Genomic DNA, 23,581 nt, shown 5'->3' on the forward strand with positions numbered 1-23,581 from the left:
CTCAATTCTCTGTGACTAGTCAATTTCCAATAACATATCTCTATTCAGGGGAATAGTAAACAGCACTGTGCTCTTTAGGGCAATACTCACCTTTTCATTCATACAGTTATGAATCAGAGTGGGGCACACAGGCTGCTAAATATCAGCTAGATATGTATCATCCACTGTGGCACCTCACCTCCTGGTAAACCATAACCAGAGTTTTCAGAAAGCAAACACTTTTTGCTGATGACAAACTGAACAATCACAAGTCTTACCGGTTTGTATGGCACATTGGTTTTACATATTTTCTAGATTATGATCCCCAAATATTCAGAGATTGTCTTAAAAGTCTTTTTTTTTTCTATCTCAAGAATGTATCTACATGGTGTTTTTTATATACAAAAATAAGCAGTCAGTGCCATGCATTTCCATTTGAAACTGCAGCTTAAAACATGGATTCAAACTTCCGGAGTTTCATATATAACAAATCTAATGAACAAATCCTGTCAGCTTATAGGGTGGGGCTTTATTCTACTTCATGGTTGAATTGCTCAAATAGATTTTTGTAGTGTGGAGTAGTGTTACAGTGTTTAAGCATGGTTTGGGTGAGCTTGTGTGCTTAAGCTGCATGGAGTTAGGAGGAGGAAATGGAAAAAGTGGAAGGGACTTTGTAAATCTGCAGTGCAGAGTTACATCAGAGCCGTTTTAAGATAAAATAGGATAAAACTTTATTAATCCTCAAATAATTACTGAATGTAGGAAAAAGGTAAAAAGACAAAAACAGAAGAAATAAGGCCAGAAGTTCTTATTTCCAGGTAAACTAAAGCTTGTCAGATGTAACTTTGATACATAGGAATGAGTTTAGTGGTTAAATCAACAGCTGGAGATTGATTTTAAGTAGTAGACAGGCATCATTTAATGCCCAGATTTGTGACATCTGCTGCAGTTTCATTATCACAAACAGTATTTCATCTTAATCCATGTGTATCGCCATCCTGCAATTCCTCCTTTGTCCACTAGTTGTCCTCGGTATGTTCTAACCTTCTACAGTCACATGACTCTCCCCCTGCATGCACGCTTGTTGCTTGTGACTCCATTACTCCTGAAGAACTCAACTTGCACAGTAGCTTCATGCTGTTGTCTGCCTGCCTGCCTTTGCTGGACCTATTTATCCTTCTCATCTGGCTCCTTATTGAGAAGGTAAACCTTGTTTTCATCCAACTTAAATTGTTTTTTGAGCTTCTACTTCTAGCACTGCACCTTAGATTTTCACCTCACCTACAAAACACCAAACAAAACTATGTGATTACTGTGTGGCTCTTTGTGAGACCTACACTGAAAGCCTAGAAATATATTAATTTTGCTTGCTTTTGTAAGTCTGGTGTTTATTTACCAACTCCAAATTCCATATTTTCACTTCCTTTCGAGAAGGAACCTTAACTCCAACAGGCTGTCATGGAGTCAGTGCGATTGGTGTAGATTGTTACCATCTCTTAACTCAAATATTGATGGATAAAGGCATAAATACTTATGGATTCCACTGGGCTCCCATCTGCAACCTCTATGTGATGCATAGCTCCAGCTACAAAACTCTCATTGAAGCGTTTTCTCATTGTTATTCAGCTGAAAATGTTGACAACTGTAAGTGCAAATGTACACATTCAGTTAAACCTGCGCAGGTTGTTTGGTAGATTTATGGCCATGTAAAGCAAAGAGAACATAAGTGTATTTTGGTGGCTGGCTGCAAGATAACACACTATACTGCTTTCAGCCATATGTCCTCCAGTAACTGCATCCAGGAAGCATAGGCCTCTTCCCGACCTCATTGGAAAAGCAATGAGGGTAATGCAATATTAATTCGCAGGTGTGTGTAAATTCTGATTGGTAAATACTGTTGGTCCAGAAGGCGTCATGAGTCACAGTGACTCAGTGATCAGCGTTAATGGAAAGGCTGCGAGATAGCAGGTATTTATGTCAAGCCAGATGAGAAGCAGCTTCAGACACTTGGGCGACTTCTTCATCTGGAGAACGTTTACGAGAACAAAAAGGTATTTACATGTTCTCTTCCAGCCACTCCTGTTTTCTTCCAGAGTGTTCCACATTTCCCAGCTCTGCACGACAGCAGCCCATTTACAGCAGAATGCTTCATTCTGCCTCAACTATCATTGGTGGTGTGACAAAAGAATTGAAAGTCAACAGATTATGTTTACTTCCAGAACAGAGCTTATCAAAGCGTCATTAGGCCGCTGTGGTGCTCCCTTTTTATATTTGCAACTAATGATCCGTGTAATATCTGTCCTTTCCCCCCGGATGTGCTGTTTTCCATCAAGGCAAGGCTATTTGGAATACTGTGTGGGGTGTGAGTGTGTGTGAGTGTGTGTGATCTATTTTCAAATGATATGAATGACCCTTTGAAACAACTCTGCAATCTTGGGACACAAGGACGCAGTTTTTTAGGCTTGGAACACAGCAAAATCCTCAATGTTTTTCCATAGACTGTTACTGTTTTTCACATGTAGGCTCCAATTTAGACCTGGAATTATTATTAATTATCTGTATCTGGATAATGGCACTCCATACATAACATGCATAATCTGCATTCTTGTTATCTCGATTGCATCACAAGTAACCAGCAAACAGTGTTGCTGCTTAAATTTCTGTGTGACTTGGTCTGACGTCATACAAACATAGGCAACAATAACCTCCCAACATCAAGGCAGTCTGCAGTTTTTGAAGCCAGTCATCGTTCTCAGTTGTCAACACACTTCACCAAATGTATTCTCAATTCTTGGAAGTATTGATCAGTGCAAAAACTTGTAGCAAATGGGTTGTGAAGATTCCTAAAATAACACCTGTACAGATGAAGTGAAGTGAAGCCTCGAAAGTCTACCTGACAGATCAGTACAGATCGTCTTGCATTCCATTTGTCTCCCTTTTTCTTTTCAAAAATATTTAATATGTAGCAGTAATCTAAGAATTCTCACCTTCCTATGTTTCATGTATATTACAGTGCAAGACTGGCGACTTCCAAATGTGTTTGAACAGATCCAGTTACATTCTGATTCGTATGTAATCTCACTTTGAGGCATATCCAGATAAGTCACCTGGATACAGGTCACGTGTTAATACCTGGTATAAATGGGTCAGTTTTAGAACTCCTCGTGGATTGAATGGTTGATTAACTTGTGCTTTTTTTTCACATTAAATAACAAATTGGACGCATAATATTTCTGTTAAATGGAGAAACCACGATGAATACTATGATCTTTTCATAAATAAATTGGCCTAAAATGTATGAGACACAAATGAAAGCAAAGCACACAGGTTAGACACACTTTTTCGCCTTGGCATGAACCTGTTAAGATTGTAAACTGACTACAAGCTGATTTAATTTCATGTTTGAGGACCAGCCTGTCATAATTCCGCTTGCCGGAACTGTTCCAAATGCATTTAGAGATTTAGACACGTAGATCTTAGTGGGATGGCCAGTTTAAGGTAAATTAAAGCTGCTCCATCTCTCAAAGGGGGACGCTCATAGTGACAAATCCACAAAATTATCACCAGACTGCAGCTCTGTTGAGTATTTTAGCCTCTTCCAACTCATTGATTGGGTTTAAAGCCTTCAGCTTTGTTTTGATCTTCCTCTTGCTCTCATGAGCATTGGGCATCAGGTACCTGCTTTTGAGAAAAATCTTTGAGCCCCACCAGACTACCCGCTCTGCACCAAACTGATTCTGGCCAAAGTCTGGCCAGAATCATGCCTCATTTGTCCTGATTCTGCATATTTATGGTCCATATCCAGCAGGTAACATTCATTTATGTTACCTGCTGGATATGGACCATAAATATGTAGTTGTTCACCAAAAATCGCCATTAACTTAAAGCGATATTTTGTTTACAGTTTCTTTCAGCTGCCCATCGGGGAAAAAACCCAAAAATCACTGCTTAGGCCAAAAAAACGTCCGTTAATGTAGGTTTAAACAAGCTTAATGGAAGGCTGGGCCCTCATAGTTTCATTGTTGGTACTATAAAAAGAATTGTTGCATCCTACAGAAATATCCTCCTGCCACATGGAAGTTGCACATAAATTCTATTAAAAGATGTAAGGAAGTGCCACTCAATCATAGTGACAAAGATGAAGTGCATGTTGTTTTCCCGTTTCGTACTTTGGTTCCTGGGTTACATTTGACCTCCCATCTAAACTCTCCTTGACACACTTTGGTGCTCTGTACCAACACAGACTGCTGCTCTGACAGCAGCAGCTGGGCCGTGTGGGACGCTGCGTGGTGGGCTCATGTAAGTGTGGAGAGGTGAATTAACATGGCGGCAGGCTGTACATATGGCAGAGATCAAACAATTAACCTGCTAGTGATTGGCCCTGCCATTAGGGTGTAGTAATTAGAGCTAAGTGGGCCTGAGACCAGACTGGAGTAATAGCAGAGCTCACTGCATGACGGAGTCAGACTCTGGACGTCTGTGTGACCTCAGGCTTCCTACTTCTTGACACATTTCACGCTCTGTAACAGTGTTGTTTAGGCCATGTTTGTTTACTCTTTGTTATAGGCTGTGTAAGACCACTGAATTTAGCATGTAGAAACATTGATTGTAGCATATATTTCTGTAGCTGTCCGTAGTGGATTGCGTATACATGATGAATGTTTGCACCTTTGCACTCAATATGAGAATATACCCTCATATCTGGTTTGTCTATATGTATTTATCTTACCTCGCAAGTTGTCAAAGTGTTCCTGCTCTGACGTTACGAAGACAAATCCAGGCTGCTTCCCCCGGCTCTCTGTGAATAAAGTGATTCTTCATCTGATTCAGATATCGATCCCTTTTAGGGAGAGCTACAAGTGTAGCTATTTTGTTCAAAGTTCTGCATTAGAAAGTGAGTCAATGGGTTGTTTAATCTCATCCAGCCCCTGAGACTGTAACTGATGGAAGCGTGCTCTTAAAATTACCATTTTTAAAAGATTCAAGCCTGTCCCGTGCTGCTCACAACCAGTCCGCATTGCAGTTTTGTGTACTGTGGATTCCTTCATCACCTTACAGTAAAAATAGCTGCAATGTATGAAATTCTTAGACACGGCAAGACGTGTGCACACACCATCTGGCCTGCATGTTTATAGCAAGTGAATGTAAGCATTCATGCACTTTATATGTTGTGATTTTTCATATTGCTTATGTTCACCTCTTATAGGAATGCTTTTATTTCTAATTGCAAGCTTCCGCCCTTTTAGTAATTAACAATCTCACGTTGCCAGTAAGTTGAGGTTTGTCCATCTGAAGTTAGCTGGCAAATAAAAGCTGTAAATCAAAGCAATAAGGGTTGGGAAACTAGCTTGTGAGACTTTTTGGCAGACCATGTCAGTGTTTACACCTGATCCAAACACCACATTTAAAGGTTACATGAAAAGCGAACCATCACAGAAACAAGGTTTTGGGGAAGATGTGATGTTTAAATTTGTAATTATGGTCCACATTTTACAACAGTCCCTCCTAGAATGCACTTATTGTGTTAAACTCAGTTGTTCAGGTGAAACCAAACAAATAATTGTCAAGAATTAAAACTATTGCTTAGAAATAGAAGCTGAAGTACTGGCATCTTTTTAAATTCTGCACAGCCGATGAAGTCTTTGTATGAGACAGGCATGAATGCGGCATTGTTAGATTTGGAATATCACAGAAATTAATGGATGTGGCTAATTGTGACATCAAAAAGGTGTTGGTTTGATGGATGAAGGAAGCTGATCATCCCATAGGCAGCTGTGATGTTGTAAACTAGCAGCTTATTCAATGCAATTGACTGCACAAGAGAAATAACAGGCATCGCTTGTAGCCTACAGATATAATACAGTCCAACCAATAATCACATTTGTCGATGTATTTTGTCATGCCTATAACCATTTGAAGCAGTATATGCAATAAATGAATTATCTCTGGTAATGTCCATTTACTTTTACTTATTACTTTAATGCTGATAGGCTTAAACTGCATCTCCTGGTCTTCATTCAGAGAAAAGTGACCTAAGTGTGGACCTGAGATCACATTATATCAAGTGGTCAGTATAAAGACAGCCTCTGGCCTTGAATGTAAATAGCCTTCTTGATGTTTCTCCAGACGTCCGCTCACTCCTTGTCGATGACCTTTGAGCTGAACTCAGTCGATACTGTGAAGGGTTTTGGCCTGATGTTCTCTAATGGCCGATCTTGTATGTTTCTGGTGTTGTTCGCTTTCTTGTGCAGGTTCTTTGCCATTTTGCTGATGCAGTTCTCATGACAGCTGTGTCTAAGCCCCACGTCTGACCATTTGTTATGTTTCAGATGATACGTACGACAAGTTTCCTGATGGCGTCTGAATGCAGTTAGACGCATTGAACTCATGCCAAACATGCCAGCTGACCTTATTAAGGTAAGATTTATTTCTCACAAGAACAAAATTCATTAGAATCGCTTGCATTGGTCTTCACACTTCAAATCAGTCTGGCAATCTGTTATTTGAAAATACCCTAATTTAAAATTAGCTTTAGAATGAATGCAGAAAGACTCCAGCATGATAAAATAATGTGAATTAACTGTGGTGTAGTTATTTTTATGGGAAATTGGGCAAACATTTCACAGTTTCACCATCCTGTAAACAATGTGTCATTAACATTCAACATCAGAGCAATTCAACAAGAATGTTTTTTCTAACTTTTTTTACTTCATATTTTCCTGTTTTGACATTATGAACAAAATAGTTATGACTTAAAGGGTCAATATATAATTGCAGGACTTTTTGTAACATAGTTGACAGGTATCATAGTTGATATTTTTGCTGTTTTCAGGCCTAAAATCAACATGGCCGCCTATAACCAAACACCACATGGCATTTTTAGACAAAGATTCTTCTAAATATTATATATACAACTGAGTAAAATTGAAACTGAAACTTATTTATAAAGATATTGTAGTAAACCTGTTGACTACTTTATATTAAATAACTCAGAAAGCCTTGGAGTCTTGCCAGTCTTTTCTTCAGGAGGAAATGACATCATGTGGAGCAGGTCATGTGATCTAGAATTAACACACTTCCTTGAGAGGTGTTTTTGTAATGAGTAACTTAGTTGAAAATGATACAATTTGTTATTTTCCACATAAAATTTGATATATTGCCCAAAAGAAATATGTCACGATCATCTCAATAAAAACAACACAATCAAAACAATTTTTGAATAAGCTCGTTTTATTATTGTTTAGCTAATTAGAAGGTGGTTGTTATTAAATTGGGACGGTTATTTAGTTGACATTTTAGTGATATCCAGTCATTTTTTATTAACAAGCGATTGTTTTCCATAATACATAATTATGGAATTTGTAAAGAGATGATCATAATTAACATAAAAACATTATTTTTTCAAACTTTTAATAAAAATGTATGGAAGGTATATCCCATGGACTTCACAAGCCCCTCAATTATATATTGACCCTTTGCATTTTAATTAAAAATATAATTTGTTGGGTGGTAAAAAAAAAAAAAAAAAAAACCCAAACTGTACCAGTTGCCCTTTTAACAATGAAAACACTTCTTGTTTAGGATGTCTTATAGTGGACATTAACCTTTTTTAAGATTAAAATTGGACAGAACTGTGTCGGCTGCTACTTTGCTCCACTGCACTTGTCAACTACAACTCACCTTCTGCTCACACTGACTAAACCTCTGATGGCTGCTGACGTTAATAATTTACATCCCATCGAATTATGTCATGCTTGGTTAAAATAGATATTAAGGTAAATGGTCATGGACGGCCCTCTCCTCTTTGTCCTTTTGAAATAGGCTGTGGCAAATTTAGGGCATAATTTATTAGGTTCTAAGTAGTTTTTGTAAGTTGGTAAACAGTTTAATTTGCATAATATGATGGAGGTCAACCATGATAGTAGTGTTGTTGAGAGGATGTTATTCTGGTCCTTCTATGTTGGTCAAGTTGTTAGTTTACTTGGTGCTGGTCCACATGAGTAGCTTCGACTTTACCTGGTGGCTTAAATACAATAAATCCTAAACAGAGTATCCTATGATGGCACCTACCTGTCACACAAGGTGGTGGCCACCCTGAAGTAAACGTAACTTTAAGCCTTAATACAGTTTAAACAAGTGAGTTATATAAAAAATCAGTTGTCATGATCAGAGAAGTTATCTATAGAGACCAAAGCAGTTTTTATAGGAGGCTGTAAATGTGTTTATTATCTCCTGCTGCAAATGTGGTCATTTTAACATCTGCATCTATTGTGACTGATTTGTTTTTGGAGCCGTGGAACTGCACTTTTTGGGATTTTCATGTTGGCATCATTTTTCAGCCCCAGAAATTGGTGCTTGGTCAAGAGTGGAAAGACTATGTTTTAGTTTTGGGTAAAAGCATATCCTTTTGTTCATTTTTTTTTTACATTTTCACTTACTCTGTTGCCCTCTGTAACTTTGTTAGAACCGTACAACAAAGAACAAATGCTGCAAAACAACAGAATTTTCTGTCACAACTACAACAAAATGGAGCAAATCAATAAGCCAGACAGCTACCTGCTTTTAGGATACTGGCATCCACATGTCCCCTTCACATTAAGATCTAACTGTAGTCTCAACATTTTCCTCCTCTAAGCTGAACAAGACAATGTTTTTATTCAGATGTTAGTTCAAATACACTAAAACAACTTTTTTAAATTGAATTGTACAATGGTAAGAAGAGTAGTGAAATCTAACTGCATAATGGCATGTTAGATTTTTTTTAATGTAGCTGTGGAAATAATTAAAGAAGGTTACAAAAGTTTCAAAAATGTAAACAAAACTGCTGCTAATTTCATGTACAAATGTACCTATTTTCCATTTAAAAACCATATATTCATAATTTTCCATTTTAGGTGAATATATTTAGTTTAAGTTACATTTAAAATTGTAAAATTTATTCATAAGGAAAACTTAATAACAGCAGGAGTTGAACCAAAGTGCTGTAGTTTAAAAAAACAAAACAAAAAAACAAACCATAAAATTCAATAGAACACAATGATGAAAAGGCTAATATTCAATAAAATAGTAGCACTAAAAGATACGATACCAGAAGAGTTCAAGTTAGGGTGTCAAGCTCTGCTTGAGTCAAATTCCAACAAAAAGACGTGGCTCTTAAGCGGCAACTAAAGTCTCTGAAGTCTGAGCAGTTCTCACACAGAAAAGTAAACTATTCCAGAGATCAGGAGCAGCTACTGTGGAGCTCAATCACTTCCATTTAAGTCTGGATCTCAGAACATCCAAGTCATTTAAAACCCTAACAACAAGCAGTAAAATCTTCAAAATCAATTCTGAAATGGACAGGAAAGCAGTGTATGGAGGTGGGTATTGGAGTTATGAGATCACATTCTCTTTTTCCTATTAACAGACAAGCAGCTGCATTATGAATCAGCTGCTGACACCAAAGAGACCACTGCTTTACGCCCACATACGAGGAATTATAATAGTCCAACCACCTGGTGATAAATACATTGGTTAACTTCTTCTTAAAGAGTCTTGAAGATAGAGAGAGAGAGGGTTTTTACCTTGGCTAAAGCTGGTTGTTCCTGTAGATCACTGATATTCACACATTCCTGGTACACACAAGATTTATCTAATAGTCTGTTTCATGTCAGTCAGTCAACTTTTATTTAAGCTCAGAGCTACAGTGAGGTAAAGGCCTTATTTTTAATATAACAGCAAAAAGCTAAAAACTGACAAAACACGAGGAAATCTTGATAAAATAAATATTTTAAAAGAGATTTTGAGGTATGACTGTGCAAAGAAGACAGAAAACTGAAGTGTTCTATAGCTTTTCCACTATATGATCCAATAAGATGCAACACAGTTATAATGTACATATATGAGGCCGACTGAAGCTGCCGCTTTATGGCAAACGTTAGAACGTGCTGAAATCTGATTTCTCATTCACTCGACCGTCATGCACATTACGTCCTCGTAATATTTACATCCTTTAAAATTGATAGTAAGCAGCTCGTCTCGCTGGCTCCCCATCTGCCAGCACCCTGATAATCCGAGCAGCCTGCTGCCTGTTTGAGGTGTGAGATCCTTGTTAAATCCGCAAAGAAAACGTCACTCCTGCATGTTGATTGGACACACGTTGCTTCAGTCTTTGTTGTTAAATTGTCCGACTGTGTCACTGACCATCTCCAGAGATTGTTACAGTGATTGGATCTCTCTTCTGCTTGTAATTTCATCGTATGGATTTTTGTGTGTTTTGATTACAATCCATCATCCATGCTAATGCAAATAACAGAGCAGAAGGAAGAACACAAACACAGACAGTCCCCAAGCTAAATGACACATTTATTATAGACAGGAACTACTTACTAACCCAATGCTGAAATCAATTCAGTTCATTGATGAACCCTCTCTAACAAATACACTGTAAATGTATACACTTTAAAAAAATAAAAATGTAAAAAACATATATTTTTTGACATTTTTTAACTGTAATATTTTGGACAATATTGCTGCTTACATCATGAATTTACAGTAATAGTATTTTTTATTATTATTTTTTTTACAGTATTTGAGCATAAAATAACTTATTTTTTTGCTGTATTTAAATCCTAAAGAAATTTATTTTGCAGAAGTTTGCCATTATTTGAAAGAAAACTAAATTAAGGATGCATTTACTGTACAGATTTCCACTTTGTCAAATTACTAATCATGTAAATTATGAGAAAAAAAATTATAATTTACATTTTAACTGTAAACAAACAAACAAACAAAAAAACCCAGACAAAAATAATGCTTGCAAGTGTTTTTTTTTTTTCCGATCACATGTGACCATAAAATTTAATTTTTTTAAAAAACTGAATTTAAATCAGCAAAAAATACAGATACTTTCTAATATTCTGGGGACAAAAATAACAAACCAATACATATATTGGGGACTGAAAAATGTTAAACAATATTTTGTACTTCCTATTTTACAATTTTCCCCTGTTTTGTTAAATTACAGATATTTCATAAAATCACAGGGAAAAAAACCTGTTAAAAATTTCCACATCAAATAATAATAATCAGTTAAACTAAGTAAACAATCACTGTAAAATTGCACAGTTTAACTGTATTTAAATCAGCTAAAAAATACTGTTATTTTGGGCATTTGTTGTTATTGTCACCATTTACACCTTTTTTTGTGTTTCAATATTTTACAGTTTTTTTTAAACATATTTTTCTGGCATTCTTGCAGCCAGATTTTCACTGCTTTCATATGGATTTAATTTTTTTAAACAATACAGCAGTGATTTCAATCAATAGGGAAGATGGTCAGCAGAGAGTTTAAACAGCGTTCTGTGTGTTAGTTTGCTAACTTTTGCTGATAGACATAGATAAAAGTAAACAGCTGTTTGGTTAGTACGCATAGTTTTGTAGCCAAAAGGAAAGAGCAGGTCTAAAGCTGGTTAGAGGGATGTCAAGCCTGTGGGAACATAATTCCGCATATATGCAGAAGCAAGCAAAACAACAACAGAACCTGAGCTCAAGTAGAAAGTAATTCTAAGATTGTGATGAATGATTTTCCAGCAAGCGAGCACATTGCCACAGATGATTCCTTCAACCACAAAATGATGGAATTACAGCTGGAGATGGCCGCCGCTTGGCCCTGAAATCACCCAGCTCCCCGACTCTCCATGCAGCCGGAGCATTTCTGATGCTGGAAACTGTTTGTGGGAATCACTGTAGCATGGAATGACCTTGGGATGGGAGGTATCGCATCATTTCCTCTACACCAATGAGATGGGATGGTGCCCACCTAAAGCTCAGCTGGTGTCCTTAAGCATTCCCTCCTCTGCCATGAGAAACTCCCCCAAACCGCTGGATGTTTGGGGCTCCAAAGTGACCTTCCATCCCATTTGCCAGGAGGATATGGCTGTGGTTCCCGACACAATCAGTGGGATCTTTTAGGCTCCAGCTGCTGCACTACAAACTCCCTCACATTCATTTTAACGGTTTGGTAGTTAGAATACATCCTACTGAAAGGTCACGGGGGTCATGCAGATGTAACTTGTGTTGGTTTTTTGTTGTAGAAGTCAAACATTTCACAACTTTTATTAACTATATAGTTTGGTTTGGTTTATTTTGGCTGGTTAGAAAGCTCACGATTAAAGCTTGACCACTAGAAAATCATTTTTTTCTGGTTCTTAGTAGGCTCTGGTGCGACAACCACAGCGTTTTATGATGGTAAATCTGTTGACAGTTCTTGACCCTGATCCACTAGTCAGATAGTTTAAACTGCTGTGTTTGTTTCCTCTGTGCAGGCTGCTTCCTCAGTTCATTAAGTCCAGTAAGAAATCGCACTCAGTGATCATCCTGGAGTATTTTCTGTAATGGACTGACTATTTTTGTCCTGTCTCTAGCTGTTTGTCATTTGTCTGTCAGTTTGTCTAACTTGTTGTTGTAATGAGTTTGCTTGTAAAAGTCTGTCCGGAACTAAAATGCAGCAAATTTTTTCCCCCTTGGTTTAGATCAGCTAAAAAAGCTGAATTCAACTTGGTGTTTTCCTGATTGTGCCAATCTGATACAGTCTTAATATATATGAATTCAGAATAGGATGGAGTCTGGGAAATCATTGCACTGTAGATAACACAGACAATAAAAATCGGGACAACAGATAATTATAGACCAAATGTTCTGACAGGCGGATTTACAAACCACAAACCAATAATATATGTTAATCTCTGCAGCTTTTTACTGTATCCCTGTGCAGATGGGAGAGTAGACACAGAAATATATCAAGTAGCTGAAGCTAACTAACTGAGTGATGAGGATGGAGAGCGGCAGTTATCTCCACCTACATCTTCACTTTAAAATGGTGTTTTAACCCTCGTGTTGTTCTGCGGGTCAAAATTCACCCGGTTTAAAGTTTGAAAATGTGGGAAAAAAATATATATTTTCACAGTGAAACTTCTGATGTCCACATTTTCAACGTTTTTGGGAAATCTCTGAACATTTTTTGGTGGAAAAAAAGAAATGTTAAAAATGTTTCTTAAGAACATTCACAAAAAAATCAACCAAAATCCAGTGAATTTCACTGGATTTTGGTTGATTTTTATGTGAAATTCGCTGGATTTTGGTTGATTTTTATGTGAATGTTCTTAAAGAAAATCTTAGAAGTTTTACTGATATATATGTAATCACTTCAGATATTTTTATGATTTTTTTGGGAAGATTTTTACTCCTTTTTTGAAAATATTTACAAGAATTTTATTGCCAAATTTGGGGGATTATTTTAAAAATAAAACTTTTAAGGGAAACTTTTAAGGAATTAGTAGAATTTTCTTCCTGAAGGTTTTGCAAATTTTCAGAAATTTGGGGAATTTTTTTGCTGAATTTTTGGAATTTTTTTCAGACAAGGGAACAATATTTTTTTGGTGCCCATAAATGAGGACAACAGGAGGGTTAAAAAGCAGAAGATGAGCTACTTTATACGACTATTACAATGTGGTGACGCACACTTTTTTTGCATGTATTTCAGAGTTTGCACCCAAAATTATGTAAACATTTAGTTTGTTTTTTTGCTTTCTTCAACTTTTCCAATCTCTAATCTTCTATGGAAAGCAATAAAACACCTGTTCTATTAAGATCTGCCTCTGTAACACTTTCAGCCTTTCTTCTTTTTTCTTGCTGCGCTGCCTCTTTCTTCTCTCGCTTTTATTTTAGCAACCTGCACTTCCTCTCTCACACTTCATTCCCCTTCCATCCTCTTCTTCCCCTCCTCGAGGTCATGAGCACAGGTTTTGTTATCTTTTCTCCTCTCGTCCCCTGTGAGTCGGTGTTTACTGCCAGCTAAAAAAAAAACACACAACTCCCCGTGGATCAGCCTCTCGCTGGTGATGTTTCACCTGTTGGACTCGTCTCTGCCTCCTATTACCTCAAGGAGTGGCCACAGAGATTTATGTCGGCTCTGCAGCTGACACAGGTTTAGAGCCGTATCGAGAGAGCCAGCTGGCTGCTTTACTCTGCAAATAAACCCAACTACTGCGAGGGAAACCGGTGCGAGAGGCAGGAGAGCTGGCACATGAACGCCTTCCTGAGCGTTTCACTGTCTTGTCATTTATCACAGCTTAACGACCTTAGTTTTAATGTTATTGCCTTCTGGAGATGAGAGTTTCCTCTTTCGCTCAAGTTATCCATCAGCAAAGTGACATTGATTGCTGTCATATAATTTTGTATAAAGCAATCATGATTCATGGCTGTCTTAAAGGGAGATTGGTATGAGTAGTTGCTTTTTTTTTCTCTTTACATCCTTCAACAAATAGTTTCTAAATAGCAATTAGATCAGTTCTCTGCTTTTCAGGGAAAAACCTTGTACCTCCATGTGAATGTCTACTTTTGTGAGTTCTGAAAAAATATGCAGCAACCAGGTACTTTTCAAGTTAAAAAAAAAAAACTAAAATCTAATTAGTCCCCCTGTGCAACCACAAAATCAAAGTTAGCAAGCAGCTTGTAGAGAGCACTGAGCCTCACGGAGATTTAGAGCAAGATACAGTATTTTTCTTAGGAGCTGAAAGACCACAACAAAGCTAAATATATAACAACAACGCTAAATATATCAACTAAATATGAAACTCACATTTATTAGGTTGGGCAGAAACATTGATTTCAAGTCGATGACTGTTGCACAGTGTGTAAATTAGGAATTTGTAGCATGTCATACAAGTTTAGTTAATTTTACATGTGTTTTCAGCACATTATGGAGTTCTTTTGTCATGAGGTGGTCATGAAAGTTTAAAAAAAGGATGGCTAGTTTCTTAATTTAACCAATTTATTTTCCAAGTGCAGTAGTGTTTGCTGAAAATGTCTGTTAAGCAGAAATTTATCCAAAACATGTGTAATCCAGAATGACTTTTTGATAGAAAGGTGTGTGTGTATACCTATAATGTTCTCACTTTCATAATCTATTAAGGAAAAGCAGCATCAGTGTGGAATCTTGTTTCCCTCATAACATAATATACATTTTTGGAAGTATAATTTCATGTGCACATCATTATTTTTATTATTCTGAAAGAAAGAAAGAAAGAATGTGCTTACATTCTCCTTCCCATCTTCCTTTGGTGCAATATGGTAAGAATAATGCATACTTTCATCAATGTCTCCCCAAGACATTCTTTCATAATTTCAGTTCTTGGAACAAAGGAACAAATGACCATTTTCCTCACATTCTCAAGCCTGCACCTTTTTCTTTATAGGATGGTGTGCACCACGTGGTTCATACCTATAACACAGCGGTGGGCTGAGGGTAAGACAGGTGCTAGACAAACCTTTCACACAGGCCTTTGTCCAATCTCCAATAAAGCCCAGATAACCTGTGTTAGATTTAAAGAGCCGCCTCGCCTCTGTTGCCCTCTGCTCTTTTTCACTTTCCAGGGAAGAGAAGTGAGACATGAAGCTGTGTGTTATAAAGCTGCAGCCCCCAAAGCCCATCCAACCCCCCACCTCTTGATTGGATTGTACACTCTCAGTGATGAAGGAAGACACAACACAGAGGCTGGCTGCTCGTCTGTCTCTGCACTATGAAAGCCCTGCAGTCTGCTCCGGGTTGGAGGGTGGTCTCTCCATGTGGGCATTCTTGAATGTATTTAGAGCTTTTCAGTCTCAAGTAATCACCAAAAAAAGACCCACATTTTTTAACCCACTAAATCCCAAAACCTACCAGTGGGTTTGAAAGGCATCAAATAAGCAATCAGCAAAGTGGCACCATTCGTCAGAGCAAGTAGCTGTAAAAACAGAGAAAATTGATGGATTTTCAACTTTCCAAAAGTCCTTAAACTATTGATTTGTTCCTATTGTATGAGGAAACTCAGATTAAAATCATATTTAGTCAAAATCCCTTCATTATGCTTGTCAATTTCTTTTAAAAATGGCAAAAATTTAGTGTTAGCACTGACTAGAATCTGTAAAAATAAAAAAAACTGAAAATTCTGCACTTCTTGTTCATTTGTGTGACTCAGATTTGATCGACAGTCATTTAAAGAAAAATTTAGGGACTCTTCAGCTGGACTGCAGGCTGTATTTACACAGAACAGAGAGGGGACAAATATCAAAACAAATTAAAAAATATTAATCGCGAAATAACTATAATATGTAGAGTCACCAGAGTTTCCCTGTATTGGCAATATTAGAGGGCACTTGGAAAAAAAAATCATACATGTTGATTCCATTTTTTTAAATTTCTGGAAAATATTCAAATAAATTAAACCTTCTTTTTATGATTTATGACATTATCATTTTATTATACTGCATAAAAGACATTTTTGAGTTCTGTCGACTTGTAGCAAGCTTGTTTTGTTTCCATAGAGGTGCAGGACTTCATTTACCAGGTTATTATTGTAAATGAGAACCAGTTCTCTACTAACTTACCTGGTAAAATAAAAATGAATAAATATTGCAGTGAAAAATGAGCCCACAGTGAGTAAAAATTTGACAGAAGCCAAAAATGCTTGGGGTTCAGAGGGTGAAAAGATGCTCTTGATAATTTCCTGGTTAATGAAACTAAACAAAAAACAAATTGGGGAAATGCAGGTTGATAACAGAGAAGTGCTGTTTAAATCAAATTTTATTTTGCCTGTTTTTACATAACATCAGAAAAAATATGCGTTTTTTTTAAATCCCCAGTACCTGTTTAAGCACTTGAAGTCCCTTATAGCATTTGCATACAGTAAATAAACACTGAATAATGCTTCATACCATTAATATATAATATAACATTGTTGTACTACAAGCAGAAGCGATTGTTTGTGGCTGTATTTATCAAAACCAGCTGGTAAACTGAAACACCCTTGACTTTGGTCTGGGAGATTGGTGGTTCAAAAACATGAGGATTAATATATTAATAACCATATTTTAATCTTCATGTGCTGCCTATAAATGCTGGGGAGTGGGCTACAAAACGACTAATGAATTCAGGTTTATTCTTAGAAATACAAACCAAACATAATTAGCCATATTGCGCCCGCTCTGCGCTTCCACTGGGACTACTTCTTTGCAAGTGTGCTGCTTTATGTGAGCAGAAGTGTTGTGCCTTTGTTTGTGATACGTGTCCCGTGATCAAGGGATGTGCACGACTATGAAGTCTGGAATCAAACGCCGAACACAGCCCGAACCTTCCACATTATCAGCGTGATGAGGGAATCAGTGCAGCTGGTAGCAGTCTATTGAGAGAGCACCTATATGTGAGAGGGTTTTGTGCCATCAGCCTCCGAGTCCTTCAAAGCGATAGAGGTCTGGGTGATTTCCAGACGACGACCAATCACTGGCATTTGATGAAAATCCTTCATTTTACAGCACAGTGGATAATACATTGACCGCACACCTGCTCCTTCCTCGTAATAGACTGACCATTACAATGCGAGTGAAAGTGCTGATCCTTTTATTAAATTAACCCATTAAATGTGCTTCATTAATTGAGGGGAGCGATATAAATGAAGTGGAGGGAGAGGTGATTAAAGAAGGATTTTTTTCTTTTTCTTTTTTGGCCCAGATGACTATGAAATGGCTTTTCAAAAGATGCTGTGGAGCCCTTTCTACATTTGCAGGAATTTCTCACTTTTTAAAAAAAATTGAGTTGGCGGCTCAGAAGCTCAAGGACACTTTTGACAGGATGCTGATGGATCCGTATGAGCAGATTTACTGATTGCTGCGGGGACTGAGCGTGTCGACCTAAAGTTAATGGGTGGGTCTCTTTAACTGCTCCTCAGTCCTTGGGAGGGAGACACCTAAAAATGGTGCGCAGAATTCCGGAGATTATTGCTTATCGGAGTGAGATGGTCATTGTGAAACGGTTTCATGGCGCTTCTCGAGCGGTGTCGCGGCATGCAGCGAGCATGATGGATGAGGTGGGACGGCCACTGTGACATTATACCTGAACGTGACGGGTGAAAGCGCTGGAGGCCTTTTGAGAGGCGTGTTCATGCTAAGACAGCGGAGCCCTGACTAGCTCGTAACCTTGTTCAAAAATTCAAGACGAGAAGAGGAACACAAACAGGAACATATGCAAGCGGGGACAAAAAGGCGTGTTGAACATACGCACACTCTCTCCCTCTCTCTTACTGGTTTTCGTGCTTTCTAGTTCTATGTCACTCCCTCTTCCACTCCTTTCAAGGAGGCTCGTCTTTGTTCCTGAAATAGCGACGGAGAACAGACAACGTGGTGCAACTGAAAATCTGAGGAGCTGCCAAAGATGATGACTTTGGACTTGTTTACCTGCACAAAATATTCCAGATGAAAGCGCATATCTGTAGAGGTGGCATGCAAAAATGAGTTGTTTATATGCTTTTCCCTGTCCCAATCACAAACAGCATAAATGCATAACAAGACTATTCATCATTCACTATTATAATGGAATAAAGTACTCGCACACGTCACAAAACTGTAGGCAGCACTAGATATGTCAACTTTAAGTATTCAGTTTGATTCGATATTTCTTTCCGCAGATATGTCCCTTACTTGCAGCTGGTAATGGTTATATTTATTTTGCAGTGGACAGAGAACTGAAAATCTGTCTTCCTGTCTAGCAGCAGGTAAACCAAGAGTGCTGCAATTCTTTATGCAAATGGTACAAAGACATACATTCAAAGCAGCTGTAAAGGTCAGCAGCAAATAACACATAACGAGTGACTTGTTTGAGGAAAAAAAATCAGCTCCTTTCTATCTTTGTTTACACTGCTGCCCACACAGGTGTGTACAGTTGTGGACTGGGTGTATAGAGCCTTTGTACACTTGTGTTGAACCGCTAAAACATATTTTATGGACTTGTCAACCACTTGAACTATAACCAGGGCAAGGACCTTTTCATTTATTTACCACAGGAACGTACATTACATTCTGAGGAAATTATTTTACCCTCCCAAAGTGTTTTCCTCTAGTTAACTGAACATTTCGGATGCATTGTGGCCTCACAGCTAGAAGGTTCTGGGTTCAAATCTGGGCCTTGCGTCTTTCTGCATGGAGTTCGCATGTTCTCCTTGTGACTGCATGGGTTGTCAGCAGGTGCGCCGTCTTCCTCCCACAGTCCAAAGACATGCTGAGGTTAATTGGTGATTCTAAATTGTCTGTAGATGTGACTGTGAGTGTGCTTGGTTGCTTTTCTCTCTCTTTGACCCTGCAATAGCCTATGGACCTTGCCTTCACCCTAAGTCAACTAGGATAGGCTCCAGCCCCCCCCCCCCACAACCCTACAGTGGATAAAGCGGTGTATAGATAATGGATGGGTGGATGGATGTTTCCTTTCTTGTTAACTGTATTTTGACACATCAGCGTATTTTCCACTGGAGGAACTTGTAGACTATTGTAGGGCGGCCAGAACTTTAGTGCGTGTTTCATCTGCAAGTACTGCCCTGTTGCACCTCTTTCAGGCCCATTTGTTGGGGAACAAAAAGTACAAATTCCAGGATGGGTTCTTCTGAGAATCCCTGAAAATCAGCTGTGCAGAATTTGATGGTTATTGGTTAAATTAGGAGACGGCAACGCAGAGTGGTAAAATTTGGAGAGGACATTAGGAGGCAGTTCTTTAATGCCACTTCAATGTCCTTATTGATCTTATATCTTTATAAATAGCTTTCAATTTAATTTTTTCTCAATTGCATATATAATATTTAGAAGAATCTTTCTGTAAAAATGTCATTTGGTGTTTGGTTATAGGGGGCCATGTTGATTTTAGACCTGAAAACAGCAAAAAGATCAATTATGATGCCTGTCAACTATGTTACAAAAAGTCCCACAATTATATATTGACCCATTTGTTGTTGTTTTGGTGCACTTTCAGTTAACGTCATGATCAAACCGGTTGGGGGCGTTCGCCGTAATGGAAACTGAAAGGTTGAAAGGGCCAAATGTGAGGCCGATCCTGTAAATGTTTGCATCACTTAACATCTGCCCTAAGCAGCAGAAAGACTATGGAGTTAGAGAGGAAAGCATACGACAGAAAAACCAGAAACAAAGTATTGTGTGATTGTGTGTTAATTGCTTTTACATGCATCATCAGATCAGTCTGTCTGATCTTCACTGGTCTTTAACCCTCGTGTTGTCTTGCGGGTCAAACTGACCCATTTTAAAGTTTGTAAATGTGGAAAAAAAACCATTTTCACAGTGAAACTTCTGATGTCCACATTTTCAACATTTTTAGGAATTTTTTGAACATTTTTGGTGGGAAAAAAGAAATGTTAAAAATGTTTCTTATGAACATTCACAAAAAATCAACCAAAAGTTAGTGAAATTCGCTGGATTTTGGTTGATTTTTTTGTGAATGTTCTTAAAGAAAATATTAGACATTTTACTGATATATATGTAGTCACTTTAGATATTTTTAGGATTTTTTTGGAAGGTTTTCGATAATTTTTTGAAAGTATTTACATAAAATTTTCTTGCCAAATTTGATGGATTTTTAAAAAAAATAAAACTTTTAAGGGAAACTTTTAAGGAATGATTGGAATTTTCTTCCTGTAGGTTTTGCAAATTTTCAGAAATTTGGGGAATTTTTTTGCTGAATTTTGGGATGTTTTTTCAGACAAGGTGCCGGTAAATGAAGACAACAGGAGGGTTAAACTGTGGTCGAAATACAGACACCGTACTTTGTGTGACTTTTGATTCACCTCCATTTAGTGTCCCAGAAAGTCATGACACCGTGCCAGTCAACACAATACTAGCTCCCCTAACCGGAGCGCAGCCCTTAATGTTATTTATACCGGTGCCTTTTTCTACTTTGACAAGTCAAAATGCCATGGAAAGATCCACTGACATCTCTCTGACTCTCCTGTTTGTGCACCAGCTGGGGAAACTTACCCTCTTCTTATTAGCACGTAGTGTTTTAATTCTCATCATGGCTTCACCTAACTTCAACCTAGACTGGAGGTGTAATCAGTGCGGTTAATTAAAAACACCTGCATCGTGTGTGCCGTCTCTTATTCTGGACTCAATCTGTACAGACTCACTGCTGCAGAGCTGCCAATGTGTTTATCAGACAGCCTTCACAACATCTTGGTGTCTGTCACCACGACCAAAAACTCAAGCAAACATCTTGCCGACGCTTTTGTTAAAATGCGACTTTTTTTCCATCCTCCTTCTCCCTACATCTAGGTGATGATTCATAAAGACATTTTATCACTTAGGCACTTCCAGGAGCCATTTTCTCTGCAGACATTTTGACTTGTCACAGCAGGAAAAGCTAAAGTGTTAAATTAAAGATGGCTTTGTTCTACCTAAGTGTCCCAGTAAACCATGTGCTGCTGTGCCTGCACAGACAAACGGCTGAAACCGAAGCAGATAAATGAAACTGAAGCAGACATCATTATTTTTACTATTTACATCAGTAGATTTTTCCTACTGTGATGTGTTAAAAAAATAAAAATAAAATGTCTTGAGGGTGGTTTGAAGATGCTTGTGACTGTGGCCAAACTGCGACCTGCATTTTGTCTTGGTCTCTGAAACACAAATAGCAAGGAAAAAGGAAGACAAAACCTTATTTTGAAAAACCACCAGGAACCTTTTCAGCTTCAAGAACAACTCAAAGCATACTTAATTCACTTCTGTGGGGAAATTTGGTTTTGGACTCTGCAGTTCCACAAGAAATAAATTAACAGAATAACAACCAAGAAGATAAAAACACAACACCAACATAAGGGCATGAATTCATTAAATACAACAAAAGTTTTCTAAAGCTACAGAAGTAAAACGCAGAGTCTTTGTGTGGTTGGAAACCTGACTCCAGGAACAGCACAGAAAAATTTATTATTCATGTATATTAATGTATTTTTAAACAGGTTTTAACTATAATGTTTTCAACAATTAGTTGTTATTGTACAGATTTTCCCTGTTTTGCGAAATTGAAAATGCATTATTTACATGTTAACCATAAAACCACATCAAAGATTTGAATTAATAAATTTTTTTCTTTTACTTTGACAGTCAGATTTTACCATTTTCAGTGTATTTAACATTTATTTGCTGTTAGTTGATACAAAGATCTATACATTAACTCAAAAAATAGCAAATACTTTTCAACTGTTATTTTACAGATTTTATGTGTTTTGGTAAATTACAGATATCTAGTAAAATCATATAAAAAATTTATTAATTTCCATATTGACTGCATTAAATAGGAAAGAACTATACAAAAAAAATTATATCAAAATCATAGTAATTTGTTCTTTTAAAATGTGTGACAATAACATAGTTTTACTGTGTTAAACTTGACTCAAAATATATTCATTTTACAAATATTTGCCATTATTTTCTGTTTTTAGTTATCGAATGTTCCAGTATGTTCCTGTTTTCCAAATTTCTTCCGTCAATTTGAATTTTTTTAAGGATTTTTTTCTTTACAGTGTAGGAAATACTAAAATTGAAAGTTTTTCTATAAAGAATTTACCTTTTGACAATTTTCTATCAATAAATTTGGGTTTTACATTGCAGAAATCCCTTCTAATATGAAAGTTCCTCTTAGCTCTGTGCACTTTTTCGGTCTGTCAGTACGTGAAACGCATGAAGCATCTGCTTTGGGATTTCCAAGCAAATCGGATAACTTCAAGCCGTTTCCTGCACATTCGTCTTTGCGTCGACTTTACACTTTTGAACTTTAATTTAACTTCTAAAACCCAAGTCCGTCTGAGTGTTATGAGCCCCGTTTCCCCTGACTGCCTAAAATCAGACACCACTTATGCATAACGGAGGTGTCTGACTGTGGCACGAAGTGAAGAAATCCAATTTAATTTGGCCTATTTGATTGGATCTTGCCAACGATATTGAAATTACAAGTGAAAGCGGAACAATTGCTTTTCATTTTTGCATATTAATTACGCCGAGGGAGTGACAACAACTAATGAGGATCATTGCAGGAACCAATTCCTCTGTGCCTAGCTGGCTCTCGGTCAACCATAATGACGAAGATCACATCTACGGTATTGATCGGACTCCAGGCTTTGGCAGGACCACCAGTCGTTTATAATCCCTCCCAGATGCCGCTGTCCAACTCCAACTCCCCCTCTCCTCTCCGTTAAATCGTTCAGGCCTCTCCACAATATGAGAGGCAAACAGAAAGATTATACACCCATCGATAGCATAATATTGTGATTCTGAAAATGAGCTGTATTTCCATATCTAGTTAAAAGCAAAGGAAAAATCAGTGGCACTGCTACGTTCCCCAGTGGGTGAAAACCAGCCGCCTTGAAGCTTGTAGGCGTGAAAGAACAAAACATCCACTTCCCCTTTATTCTCGGCTTAATTTGTGGTATGATGTGCAAATCAGAGAAAGAATTACAATGGGGATAATCATAGTGTAGAAGGATGAAAACTCCTATTCATACATAAATCACACAGTTCCAAAACACAAGTTGTTGTTTCATACATTGTCCTTAATTGTTATCCATCTTTTGGGTTTTCACTCACTATATTATTTGCTTTTGTTGTAGATTTGCAGCGTATAAAAGCCACAGCTGCAGCATCTACTCACGCTGAAGTAGTGGGATAAATCTTTTATCACCAAGCAACAGCTAGTAATGATTAAAAGCAACGATTCTGGGCTGTTTTTCTTCAAGGATTCGGCCGTTTGTTGGTGTTTCTT

General features: G+C 37.6%; 1 protein-coding gene across 1 annotated transcript in view; it reads left to right on the forward strand.

Annotated features, from left to right (window-relative positions):
- Positions 1-1,047: 1,047 nt before the first annotated feature.
- The window catches only part of fstl4 (follistatin-like 4), a 257,662-nt gene continuing 235,128 nt past the window's right edge, over positions 1,048-23,581 (forward strand). Inside the window, exons 1-2 of the mRNA XM_023266557.3 lie at positions 1,048-1,182; positions 6,309-6,396. The gene's annotated coding sequence lies outside the window, so the exon portion shown is untranslated. The remainder of the gene's footprint in view (positions 1,183-6,308; positions 6,397-23,581) is intronic.

The sequence above is a fragment of the Amphiprion ocellaris genome, chromosome 14 (assembly GCF_022539595.1).
Source record: "Amphiprion ocellaris isolate individual 3 ecotype Okinawa chromosome 14, ASM2253959v1, whole genome shotgun sequence".
Lineage (NCBI taxonomy): Eukaryota > Metazoa > Chordata > Actinopteri > Pomacentridae > Amphiprion > Amphiprion ocellaris.